This window comes from Caretta caretta, chromosome 4 (genome assembly GCF_965140235.1).
Source record: "Caretta caretta isolate rCarCar2 chromosome 4, rCarCar1.hap1, whole genome shotgun sequence".
Taxonomy (NCBI): Eukaryota; Metazoa; Chordata; order Testudines; family Cheloniidae; genus Caretta; species Caretta caretta.
The window spans coordinates 24,514,334-24,528,521 of NC_134209.1; the positions used below are offsets into that span (position 1 = coordinate 24,514,334).

Sequence of the window (14,188 nt, forward strand, 5' to 3'; positions counted from 1 at the left end):
CTAGACTTTTAGGAACAAAGCATCAGCCATTTTTAGAGATGAGGAAGAATGTTGAATCCCAGGTCCACCCACACGTATTCAAGGCAGGACTGCTGAGGACAGTAGTAAAAAGTTGCCTTTGTTCTGCTCACCCTCTTTCTACAGGCTGGCCTGTAGAGACAGGAAATAATTTGATAATGGTATAAACCAGTGGCAAATTTAGTCACAATTCCTTCTCCTGCACTGCTTCTAAGTCAGTACAAACACCCCCGCTTACTGTGGGCAACATGTAACTCACCGTTGAGATTAGCTGCAGCTGCAAAATTTATGCCCCCGATGCTCATTTTTTGACGAGTTTTGCTTTTAGGTTTTGGTTTATTTGTACCCACATTCAAAGCAAAACCACCACCTCCTTCCACTCACAAGTTAAGCAATCCACCCCCCCCCCCAAAAGCTTTGCATGAACTGCTACAAACCAAAACACGGCTGAATTTTACACTGCACCGTTGAGCTTTATACTGCCCTTATTTTATATGTCTATACGTTGTTACACATACAAGATGCTGTTTGAGATGTAAACTTTTATGACATTAGACTGTGCCCGTTTACTGGGCCCAATCCTGCAATTGTGGGCACTCAAATCTCATACACTAGTTAGGCTGACTTCCGTGCATGCCATGGACTACAAAGTCAGGATTATGTACATTTATTATTGCGGTAGCATCTACTGTGCCAGGCACTGTACGAACATAACAAAGATACGATCCCTGCCCTGATGAGCTTACCATTTACGCACAGGACTACAGATAAAATGTGGATACAGACAGGGAACCCTAGGAAATAAAACTGTTGTGACATATAAAAAACACTTTTTATTCCGGTACTAGTCAAAATGAAAGGCAAATATGAGACAGCAACTGCACCATACTGAGCAAATTGTATACACTCTTACACCAACACAACCCATTCTCTTCAGTCTCAAGACAACAGCTGCACCGGTTTAACATGTAAAAAGAAAAGGAGTACTTGTGGCACCTTAGAGACTAACCAATTTATTTGAGCATGAGCTTTCGTGAGCTACAGCTCACTTCATCAGATGTTTACCGTGGAAACTGCAGCAGACTTTATATACACACAGAGAATATGGCTCATAACATGTGGCTCATTACGACTAGGGACAGCATACACCTTCTGTACATGCTAAAGCACAGAGTGCCTAAGTTAAAACATCACCACACAGCATTACGAAATGGCTCTTTGCTCCCCTCATTACAAACATGCTAATGCAGCAGACGCAGAGTCCAAGTCACCTCTCAGTGACACCAATCTAACTCACTGACTTCACTTACGTTACTTCTGATTTACACTGATGTAGATGTAAGAAGAATCAAACCTGCAAAGATTGGGTAGTATATTTAGAATAAGGATCACTGGCTTTCACATTCATAAAATGCTAGTTTTTGATGTTTGTTTGTTACACATTCAGAAACAAAAATACTCTGCATTGCTTTACAATACAACCATCCAAACAAGAGGAGTGCAATACAGCTGCAGCTAGATACACATGGAACAGATTGAGCAACAGCTCCATTTTTTTGCAGCTCTAGCCAGTCATTAATATAATTGAACAGCGACAAAACAAAATTGGGTAAAAAAAATACTGTTCTTAAGTCTTATTTCTGACCAATTATGTTGTTTCTCTAACACCCACACGCGCACACAGAGCAATTACAATAATTTGGTTCCCCTTGACAACTGCGAACAGGATGTTAAGAGAAAGCAATCACCACCAGCCATTTATTAAAAACAAAACTAAACATGTAGTGAGTCCGATATTTCACAATGCACACTCAGAACACCTTCAGAGATAGCTATCAGAGATTACTGCTAACTTGTGGGTGCAGTTTAAGGCACTAAGAGGAGACAATTATAAGGAAATGAGAAATAAGCCACTTTTGGAACAACAGATCAAGTAGGAGATAGGGTACAGAAGATGTAGAACAGCATTCTTAGGCTCTGAGGGTACCATGCCCTCCTCATCATTAACTAAAGACAACCCAGTATTGCTAAGTTAAATCGTCTGCAAGGATCATGTGTTCTCTGTCTAGACCAGTGGTTCTCAAACCTTTTTTTTTTTTTTTTTTTTTTAAAAACGGGTGATCCCTTTCACATAGCAAGCCTCTGAGTGCAACCCCCCTTACAAATTAAGAATACTTTTTTACATATTTAACACCATTATAAATGCTGGAGGCAAAGCGGGGTTGGGATGGAGGTTGACAGCTCACAACCCTCCATGTAACAACCTCGTGACCCCCTGATAGGTTCCGACCCCCAATTTAAGAGCCCCTTCTCTCCAAGATGCCAATTAGAGAATGTAAATTATACAATTCCAAGTGTCCACTAATACAGGACTGTACAAGCACAGTTCTGGCTCTTCTCTGCAAACACCTGCCAAATTGGTGCAAATTTCAGTGTTAAGATGGCCCTCCTGTGCTGGTTGGTCCTGGGGCATCTGCACAGGTTACTCATGTCAGAAGCGCAAGTAACTCAAGCTGGGAAGGTCTCATGAAGCCACCAATGGATCAGAGTAAGTATTAAAACACATGGACTATTCTATCCCCAGAATGCCCACGCCACAGCTCAGAGGAGGTAAACTCTGCAGATTTGGGGAGTGCCAGCCTTTGCGTCTTGGAGTTCCCCTTCTGCTTGCTTTGCAAATGTTTAGTCTGAAGTCGCCATTTGTTCCCATACACTCGGTTACAGCAGTACATGCAGTTCTCTGTTCCAAATGTTTGCGTGCTTCCCGTTTTGTTTCACCAATAAAGAACAAGCTACAGCTGATGGTGAACTTGTTTATAGTAGTTTGATCCTTCAAGAACAGCGACCATCAGCTGGACGGTAGTACTTACAGAGAACAATCTGAGCACTTAAAATTCAAACTGTATTATGAAAGTAAAGCCTCAAGATTCTTGGGACCAAGTTCTCAGCTGGTGTAACTCCACTGAAGTCAACAGTTACATCAGCAGAGAATTTGGCTTGTGGTACAAAGGCAAAAATAATGTCACCATGGCACAGAACCTCTGGCAAATGGTTTAATTCAGCACCTCCCTTATCAAGTTAAAGAAAAGAAACATCTGATCTCTAGACTGATGAGCAAAACTGACTATTTGCCGTAACATGTTACTCATGAGTGAGCTTTTAGACCAGTTTATTGCATACTGTTACCAACTGCAGCTTTCCATTATGGTTAGTAAGACAGCACATCAATAACATCTGCAGTTAGTGAACAAACAGGAAAACAAGAGACTTGAGAAGCCTGAGATTTTCTTCCCATCTGATCCACCTCTAACCCACGGGTTTTATCATTTGAAAAAACAGACATTTTTAATTGATATTTGAAAAAACCTCTCAACTTCAGTGAAACTAGATGTCTGTGGAGCTCAAGCATACCTTCTTTGTGGCCTGCCTGAATTTTCAATTCACCCTCTATTCCATTCAGAGCCAGTTACATGGTTACAGCACTTATGGCTCTGACATCTCTGGCCCCACCGAAACTCCTGAGGGAGGGCCTAAAAAATCCTTCAAACCCTGTAAGCAGACAGGTGTGGCCTAGACACTCATTATTTTGCCTTCAACCAAAGACAACCCAGTATTACAAAGCTAAATTGTCTGCAACGATCAATTCAAGGGGACTTTTAGAACATGCGACCATGTTTCATCCAACCAGATTGTATTTATAAATCCTAGAATATAAAAGACTAGTATTATTCTTCTGGAATTTGAATGGTGGGACAGAGATCACAAAGTTTAGCACTTACAGGTATAACTATAAAAAGTTTTTCCAACCATGAGGGTTCTCAACAAAATTTTTGGTGGCCTCAGAGTGTGGCCACAAAGTCTTACTGGTGGCCGTGCTGACAATTTTTCCTAAAATATTTAATTAACTTTAGGAAAAACAAATAAACATGCACATACACATGTCCAAGACATTGTAATTTATTCACGTAGGAATTTGTTTTTGCAGACTCAATAATAAAAATAATGTACAGTTGTCTTTTCTTTACTGGACCTAAACAGAATAGAAACACAAATAAGACGCTTTGCACATTCTTCTCTTTGTTGTTGTTTCTTTTGCTTTTTTGGTTTTTTGTTTAAGGCTTGCTAGCTAGTAAGTCTGTTGCTGTAAAAAGTGATATTATGTATGTTTGTTAATATCACTCTTCACAGCAGACTTACTAAGCCCCAGTAAGCCTGAGGGCAAATCAAACCCTAGACAGGGAGGCTTCAGGGGCCAGAGATGATGGGGAAGGGGGGGAAGAGAGTAAGGCCTGTGGCTGAAGCCTGGAACCAGAGCCTGCCACTGCATGGACGGAGCCCAAAGTCTTGCAGCCAAAGCCTGCCCACCCACCCCCGCCACTCCAGGGCTGAAGCCCAAAGCCAGAGATCCACCCAGGAAAGTGAGGCATTTACCAGCTGCCTGCTCCACCAGCTTCCGTCTCTCTGGAGGGGAGCCAAGCCCAACCCCTGCTAGCAGCCATGGGAGAGGGACCACTGGTTTTTCCCCCCCATCACAGTCCAGCAGGCTGTGGCCGCAAGAAAAGCCCCCTGGTGGCCGCATGCGAGAAACGCTGGCTTACAGCACAAGCATTAATAATCTGCAGCAGGCTTCATGCCCATGATGCACTTCCCAACAAACTACAGAATGCAAATGCTCAGCAACGACTTTTACGATTCAAACATCAGTATGTAAATTCTCTAGCCAGAGAAAATAGTATGATATGGATAGCTATTAGGAATCAGCAAAGTTTAAGCCTGGTATCAATTACTTTTGCCCCTGAAAAATTCATTTTGTAGATCTCCACCTACGGGAATTATTCTGACATCATATAAGAATTTTGTAAACTTAACACGAATTTCCCTTTTCCGTGTATTTATAAAAAAAGCCACACCTATCTTTGCACACCCTAAACTGATACTGACGTTTCCCCCTCTGTAGAATTTTTAGCAACGGGTTGAACACTTAGTACAGTGGAAATGTTAGGAGAGAGCACCACATCCAAAACCTTGACAACTGGAAAAATGTATTCAATCTCCCCAAAACAATCGTTGCACGGGACTAAAAGCAGTTTAAGAACAGTACAAGCACCTCAACATTACTATAAACTGAATGATGATTAGGTCATAATCAAGGCCTTAAAAAAAAAAATCTACTTGCCAATGACAGTAGCAACAGGGACTCGGGCCCAGATCCTCAAAGGTATTTAGGATCAGAGCCTCAGTCCTCCACTGCTGAGGTTGGTGGACAATGGGGAGAAAGAACAGGGCTGCCCTCCACAATTCATTTCCTACCCCTGCTCTTTCCTTCCAAGACCCCCAGTGAAATTTACAAGCATCTGGTCAGTTCTGCTGCCCTTCAGAATTTGACAATGAGCAGAAGGGGAAGCATGAGCTAGTGACCTGAGCAGAGCCAGAAACTCCTGAGGGCTAATCCCAGCTCTGCCAGTGCTGTGTATGATCTCGTGAAAAATCATTAAAACCTTCCATCTCCTCTTTCAGTATTGTTAACTCCATTTTACTAATTAGCTACTGTTTACACACGGCTTTGGGAAAAAAAAAATCTAAATAAGGCCACCAATAAAAGGTTCACTTCTAAAGTACCCAACTTTCTTCTTCAATATAAGACTTTCTTGTGTAAAAATGCTATCTAGCAGAGAAGTTTTCATGATCAGCACCTCTGACAAAATATTCATCAGCTTTTTGGAACTTCAGAATAGTAGCAGCTTCGATGCAAAATGGTTTATATGTTTTAGGTTTGTTTGGGTTATTTGAAATACCTTCTATCCAAGCAGTGCAGCATCTGAAGTTTCAGAGAAAAAGGGAGAAACTGAACTTTCCCTACAAGAATTAAAAATCAGAGGTAAAAGAAAAGAAATCAATACATGGGCCTGATTCTCCTCTAATCAGATGAACTCCTGAGTTACACACGTGTAAGTGCCAGGTAAATCAGGTCAAATATCTTTAATAAATAATACCACTACCCAATTCCTGCATAGTGCTTCATCAGGAGACCTCAAAACACTTTACAAAGACTGTACAAATACTGAGGCAGGCAGAAGTGAAGTGACTTGCCCAAGGTAATACAGCAGGCCAGCGACAGACCCAGAAATAGCATCCTTATCTTCTGAGTTCCACTCCAGTGCTCTATGCACCACAATATTCTGCTTCTAAAAGCAGCTGAATACAGTATAAACCAAAAGGATTAAACCTGCAAAGATACATGCTTTTAAGGACTCCAGTCTGGTACCAGGTCAGGATTAGTAACCAGAGCCACAGTGAACTGTTAGGTGCAGACATGCAAAGAGAAGGATTCTTCCGTGGAAGGAAATCTCCCACGGGGGATTCTGAGCTGCTGAGTTCCACTGACCGAGCATTTCTCCGTTGTGGGAGTAAGTACATTTTTTGTTTCTCATCACTGCCACTGCACAAGGAAACCAGGCAATCAAAGGACACTGGAAGACCCAGCCCTCAAGGACAGGAGGATGACAGGAAAGAAAACAATTACGTGGGAGATTTTCCAAAAGGCATGAAGGGAAGTTAGGTACCCCATTGCCATTAACACCTTTGAAAGTTTATCCTATAATTAAAATAAATAAATAAAAAGTCTACACAAAATTAGTGGCACCAAAACTCAAAGCATGTTTAGAGTTCTGAAATGTATCTAAAACATATCTTTTAAAAGAGATTATTTGTATAGTTTGAGTTATTTTAGTAGCTATGAAAAATATTATTAAAACGTGCAGGTAAATTGCACTGCAGTCCTAGTTAAAGATGCCAGATTGCCAGCTCTGGAGACCGAAGCCAGTTATTTGTTCATAGAACAGATACAGCACTTGTACCTGTATGTTTTCTTCTATTGCCTCAACCCATACTCACACAACGCTCCCTGAGAAGCGAAAAGATAATTGGACCATAAAGATCCAACTATCAAATCCAGACTTCTGGGAACATGTACAAAATAGATCATTAAGAACTATACAATGCCAAACGAAAACACCCAATAGCTCAGTGATTTGAGCATTGGCCTGCTAAACCCAGGGTTATGAGTTCAATCCTTGAGGTGGCCATTTCGGGATATGGGGCAAAAATTGGGGATTGGTCCTGCTTTGAGCAGGGGGTTGGACTAGATGACCTCCTGAGGTCCCTTCCAACCCTGATATTCTATGAAGACTTTCCCCAACACTCAAGCCTAGAGAAACAGCTTAAGATCAATACATTTGGACTTGTGAATTCCAAAGTCATAGCCCCTCACAGAAACAGCCCAGCTGCCAGCCCCATCAATGACTTCAGAAGATAATACCGTGGCTGCTGAGTGCTGCGATCAAACAAGGAGAGAGAGTCTCTGAGATAGCCAGGACACAACCCATTTAAATCCTTAAAACCTGCACCTTAAATAGCATTTGGAATCAATGGTTAAGCAGTACAGATCACAGGTGTGACAAACTCTGGATGAGAGCCACCACTTCACAAGAGGGCAGCTGCATTCTGCACAAGCCATAATGAAGTAGTCCCAAAGGAGGATTAAGTTAAAGATAATTAAGATCCCTGTACTCCTGAACAAAAGCATCCACACAGTGTTTAATGCGCACTGACTTTACACCTTTAGTTCACTTGCCTTAACTTTCCTGAGTATAGCCCTGCTGCGTAGGTCACATTTCAGCCCTAGCCTCTTCAGAAACTGCTAGCAAAAGGGACAGTGAGAATGCAAAAGACACCACCACCAGACCTGGCTCTACTTAGACATCTGCACCATGCTCATCAACATAGGATCTGAGCACCTACTTCAAATCAGACTTGTCTGCTGTGAGCTGAACTGCGACCACCAAACTCATTTCACCTTGGCCACTTAACAACCATTAGTAATATCTTTCAGTCCCTTCCAATCTGGGCTGGATTCTTATATACCAAGTCTGTCAGCCATTGCCACTCTGACCCAAACCAACCCATCCCTACACTTCCACCCTTCCCTATCCCTCAGAAAGCCCTTTTGTAACCAAAGGCCAGATATGTGGATATTTGCAATGGAGACGTAGTTATTAACAATGTGAATTGCAATAGTACTAAGGGCCATGGACCAGGAACCTATTGTACTAGGCGCTGTCCAAACACAGACCAAAAAGCCATTTGCTACCCCTAAGTATTTACAATATTAAATCTCTAGCTGCCAGCAAGGCCCCATGGGGATTCACCCCAAAAGAAGAGAGGGGGTGTTATTGCAACAAGCCCCCATTCATGGTTCCCACCAGGTGTCAGGAGGTGGATATTGCTTTAAATTTTAATGCCCACCCCAAACTCCATGAGCAGGAGCTGCAGCTGGGAGACACTTGTATGCATATCCTGAAGCCATCCTGGCCAGACCCCATCCCAGACAGCACTGCTATGCAGGGGGCCAGCATTAACCCCACCTGGATACAAGGGAACTCCTAGGAGTTTTGTAGTGCCATTTCCCCTCCCTCTGACTTTCCATCTTGAAGGCCTTCACCAGGGTGTCCTCCAGCAGCAGCTGGAACAGACACAGGAGAGTATTTAGCCCCAGATAGTGCAATCTATACGCCTTCAAATAGCTACAGTGCAATATATTTTTGGAAAGGGCATTTAAGTGACCCAATGGATTTATACTAGCAGAGAAACATTTCATGCAAATGTCTCAGGTGTTTAAAATTAGATCCCGAACACACAAAAGGCAAGAATCTGTATGAATATATAAGGGCCAGATTAAGATCAGTCTCTTAATGGAGCCTTTCAAACCCCAGCTAAGAGAAAGTTCCAAATTTGGGGTGCAGGGCAATTAAAAGCACACACCCTAGAATGTTGAACTCCGACTGGGAAAAGCCAATAGATTAGCTTTGCAGAGTTCTAACCCCACGCTCATTCAGACACAGCATGTCGGAGCAAGGCACAGAACTGTGCGCTACCTTCACAAAAGCTTATGCTCAAATAAATTGGTTAGTCTCTAAGGTGCCACAAGTACTCCTTTTAACACTACAGTGCTAATAAACAATGGCCACACAAACACCACCCTATACCGGAAACCTACTGACCGCTATTCCTACCTGCATGCCTCCAGCTTTCACCCTGACCACACCACACGATCCATCGTCTACAGCCAAGCTCTGCGATACAACCGCATTTGCTCCAACCCCTCAGACAGAGACAAACACCTACAAGATCTCTGTCAAGCTTTCTTACAACTACAATACCCACCTGCAGAAGTAAAGAAACAGATTGATAGAGCCAGAAGAGTTCCCAGAAGTTACCTACTACAGGACAGGCCTAACAAAGAAAATAACAGAACGCCACTAGCCGTCACCTTCAGCCCCCAACTAAAACCCCTCCAACGCATTATTAAGGATCTACAACCTATCCTAAAGGATGACCCAACACTCTCACAAGTCTTGGGAGACAGGCCAGTCCTTGCCTACAGACAGCCCCGCAACCTGAAGCAAATACTCACCAACAACCACATACCACACAACAGAACCACTAACCCAGGAACTTATCCTTGCAACAAAGCCCGTTGCCAATTGTGCCCACATATCTATTCAGGGGACACCATCACAGGGCCTAATAACATCAGCCACACTATCAGAGGCTCGTTCACCTGCACATCCACCAATGTGATATATGCCATCATGTGCCAGCAATGCCCCTCTGCCATGTACATTGGTCAAACTGGACAGTCTCTACGTAAAAGAATAAATGGACACAAATCAGATGTCAAGAATTATAACATTCATAAACCAGTCGGAGAACACTTCAATCTCTCTGGTCACGCAATCACAGACATGAAGGTCGCTATCTTAAAACAAAAAAACTTCAAATCCAGACTCCAGCGAGAAACTGCTGAATTGGAATTCATTTGCAAATTGGATACTATTAATTTAGGCTTAAATAGAGACTGGGAGTGGCTAAGTCATTATGCAAGGTAGCCTGTTTCCTCTTGTTTTTTCCTACCCCCCCCCCCCAGATGTTCTGGTTTAACTTGGATTTAAACTTGGAGAGTGGTCAGTTTAGATGAGCTATTACCAGCAGGAGAGTGAGTTTGTGTGTGTATGGGGGTGGGGGGGATGTGAGAAAACCTGGATCTATGCAGGAAATAGCCCGACTTGATTATGTAAAGAGTTGTCACTTTGGATGGGCTAGCACCAGCAGGAGAGTGAATTTGTGGGGGGGGGTGGAGGGTGAGAAAACCTGGATTTGTGCTGGAAATGGCCCACCTGTTGATCACTTTAGATAAGCTATTACCAGCAGGACAGTGGGGTGGGAGGAGGTATTGTTTCATATTCTCTGTGTATATATAAAGTCTGCTGCAGTTTCCACGGTATGCATCTGATGAAGTGAGCTGTAGCTCACGAAAGCTCATGCTCAAATAAATTGGTTAGTCTCTAAGGTGCCACAAGTACTCCTTTTCTTATTGTAAAGAGAGTGGTCACTTTGGATGGGCTATTACCAGCAGGAGAGTGAGTTTGTGGGGGGAGGAGGGGGCGGAGGGTGAGAAAACCTGGATTTGTGCTGGAAATGGCCGAACTTGATTATCATACACATTGTAAGGAGAGTGATCACTTTAGATAAGCTATTACCAGCAGGAGAGTGGGGTGGGAGGGGGTATTGTTTCATGGTCTCTGTGTGTATATAATGTCTTCTGCAGTTTCCACAGTATGCATCCGATGAAGTGAGCTGTAGCTCACAAAAGCTCATGCTCAAATAAATTGGTTAGTCTCTAAGGTGCCACAAGTACTCCTTTTCTTTTTGCGAATACAGACTAACACGGCTGTTCCTCTGAAACCTGTCCTTTTCTTTTTGCAAATACAGACTAACACGGCTGTTACTCTGAAACCTGTCCTTTTCTTTTTGCGAATACAGACTAACACGGCTGTTACTCTGAAACCTACCTTCACAAAGCATCTGAACAATTTTAAAAGCAAATCTAATTGTTAGCAGGGATCCAAAGTAAATCCCCCAAATCTGGAATAAGGTGTGGCTTATTTGGGGCTGCTTTCAGAGAGCTAAACTTCTACCAGTCCTATGTTGCAAAACTTGGTGCCACATATATACATCCCGGAGGTGATGATAAACAAAGCACTGCAATCAACCTAAAGGTTGCAAAAGCCTACAGACTCATCACCATGACAGTGAGAACATTAGCCAAGCTTAAAAGGGAAAAACTAAAACCACAAGTAGCCGGAGAGACTTTGTACAATTTAAATATGAGAAAGGGGTTTAAAAAAAAAAAATCAAAACTCTGTGCCTATGTCAGAGATGCAGCCGCCTGTCACCCTAGGGATACAGACTAACACGGCTACCCCTCTGAAACCCAGGGAACGGGACATTATGAACTCTACAGCGGCTGAAAAAGCAATTGTTTAAATCAGCCTTCCAAAATTCTGCCTGCCTAGGGCAAGTAATAATTATTTTTTAAAGCAGGCAAATAAAGCATCATTAATTTTTTCATCATTAGGGTAAAAGTGGGGGAATGGATTTTTTTGCCCAAGGTGGCAAATTTTCATGAGAATTTTTGCAAAGACTTCTTTTACCAGTTGCACGAAATAACCTAAGATAATATTATCTGTTTATATCATCCCTTCTGGGACAGTTTTACATGAAAAAACATCAGCAATTCAGTCGTCTTTCAAGAAAACTCTCTCCAGGGGGAGGGAGGGGTCCATTCTATCGATGCAACCGATATAACAAAACAAGAACAAAAACATCCAAGAGAGCTACATGCACAAGTTTAGCAGTCAGATCAGAAGAGTCTGAAATGAAGTACAGTGGCAGTTTTTTTTAAAGCATACTTTTGATACAGAATAATCAACAATAACCCAAAGCAGCAGACAGAATTATGGACAACTGACCATATGGCCATAAAACAGGAGCTAAAGTACAAGAGACACTGGATACACTATTTGCAGCAAAATTACAGGACTGGGAACAAATATTCAAGTGGAATTATGCCCCTTTGGACAGCAATATTTAGAACATCTAAGGCCCCAAATCCTGAAATGACTTCTGCTCAGGTAGCCCCCTGAACCCCGAAGGTGCCCTAATGACTTCAGTGGAGCACCATGCAGCTGCAGGAGTGCTCCAAAGCAGAGCTTGTTGCAGGATTGAGGACCTACAAATAAAGAGTACATTCCAGGTGCTGGGTGTCCTCAGTCTTTTCCAGGAGTTGAGAACTCTAAGCGCCTTGCAGGAGGAGCTTGCAGGACTGGGCTAACACAGTATTTAGAAATATTACTCCCCAAAACAGAGAATAGAAGTGTGAACACTTGCACGCAAACTGAAATACACACAGTTAATTTCTTTATTGTATTTGACATGCCATAAACAAAAATTAAAGTAATGTATCTATGATTATTGCAAAAAACATATCTACATATGCAGTCACTTCCATGTAACAGTTCCCATATTTTACACATGGAAGTAAAAACAAAATGTATCACTAAAGTTTAAGATATAAAACAGCACTGTGTGTATATCTGCAAACAATGCTCTATATTGCAGAAGGAGTATCTACAAGTATATCAGCACCTATTCTATACTAAACCACACACACACACTGCATGTATTGTGTATGTAAACAATAACACTGGCAAACACTGATTAGAAGCGTATTTTATACATCTGTAGCCCTTGAAACCAGGACATTTGCAGCATAAAGAAGGCTGCTGTATACACAAACGTGCATTACGATGTACGGATTGTGCAAGTACGGTAGGCACGTTATACGCTGCAGAATTTGCACGTACGCACACACACAGTTGTTTGCAGCAGCGCGCGTTACTTAGCCAAACAAAGGCACACACGAAACCCCACAAGGTGACTGAGCTATTTCAACCCTGCAGGCACACAGGGGTGCGTTTGTGTCCCATACGCGCCGTTGCCCTAGTATCCCTTGCACCATGCAACGCACCCGCCTCACACCAACCCCCGGCGCTGTTCGCAGCGCAGGAGACCCCCCGCCCGAACAAAGGCGGCACGTGCCCCGGGCCGCGCGGGCACGACGGACCCCGGGGCGTGCCGCGCGCGCTCACCTCCCCCGCGGAGCTGTCGGGTTCCCGGTCGGGGCGGGCCAGCCTCCGGCCCATCAGAACCCCATGCCGGCGGCGCGGGCGCTGCACGCGGCTAGTTTCCCGCCCGGGCCATCTCGGCGGCGGCGGCGGCGGCGGCCGGCAGCGGCGGCGGCGCGGGGCTCACGTCTCCATGGCGGGCGGCTCGCTGTGCGGGGTGAGCGGGAGGGGAGCCCGGCCGGCCGGCCCGCCTGCTGCTGCTGCCACCCCCGGCCTGCGACGCGCGTCGTGCTGGGGAGGGGCGGGAACAAGGCGGGGAGCGAGCCGCGGCCCGGGCCGCAGGGCGGGGAAAGAAGGGCCGGCCGCCGCCGCCGCCGCCGCCTCCGCGCGCTGCCCCGCCCCGCGCAGCCCGCCTGAGGCGCGCCTGCCTCCCTCCCGCCCGGGCCGCGGCGCTGGTGGGGGGGATGTAAATACAGCGGCCGGTAGCCGGCTGCGTAGCGCGGCCCTGCGGCCCTCAGGCCGGGTGTGTCACCTCCGGAGCCGCGTGTGCGAGAGCGTATCTGTGCCCCCGGGGCAGCTGTGTCAGGCATCCGCTCTCGGGGTGCCCAGATACTCAGGGGCTAGTCTCTCCGGTGCCACGAGGGCCCCTGCCTTGTTTTTACTGATGCAGGCGAACCCGGCTACCGCTCTGAGACGCCTGTATAATGGCCGTGGCCCTTATGCTGGGTCCCATGCAGACCCGTACTTAGTTATGCCCTATAGAGGGGGGCACGCATCTGTCCCTAACACTGTGTCCCCCACAGGTCGCAGGTTCTCACCCCCTGACCATTGTGGGCCACGTATGCCGCTCTTTCTGTGTTACGTGGGCCACAGCCACACAATAGACATCAGTAGGGCGACCCGATAGCAAGTGTGAAAAATCGTGATGGGGTGAGAGGTCATAGGCGCCTATATCAGACAAAGCCCTGACTATCAGCACTGTCCCTATATAATTGGGACAGCTGATCACCCTAATATATATTACCTGTATGGCCCTGAGGATGGCACATGGGCTGTAGCTGTGTGCTGATTTGGCCACAGGTTGAGAACCACGGCCATAGGTATATATGTATATATGCCATTATATATACATGCCCACTAGTCAT

At 44.8% G+C, this 14,188-nt stretch overlaps 1 protein-coding gene across 1 annotated transcript in view; it reads right to left on the bottom strand.

Moving 5' to 3' along the window:
* CCNI (cyclin I) overlaps positions 1-13,329 on the bottom strand; it is a 53,457-nt gene extending 40,128 nt beyond the window's left edge. The window contains exon 1 of the mRNA XM_048848783.2: positions 13,068-13,329. The gene's annotated coding sequence lies outside the window, so the exon portion shown is untranslated. The remainder of the gene's footprint in view (positions 1-13,067) is intronic.
* Between the last annotated feature and the right edge of the window lie 859 nt (positions 13,330-14,188).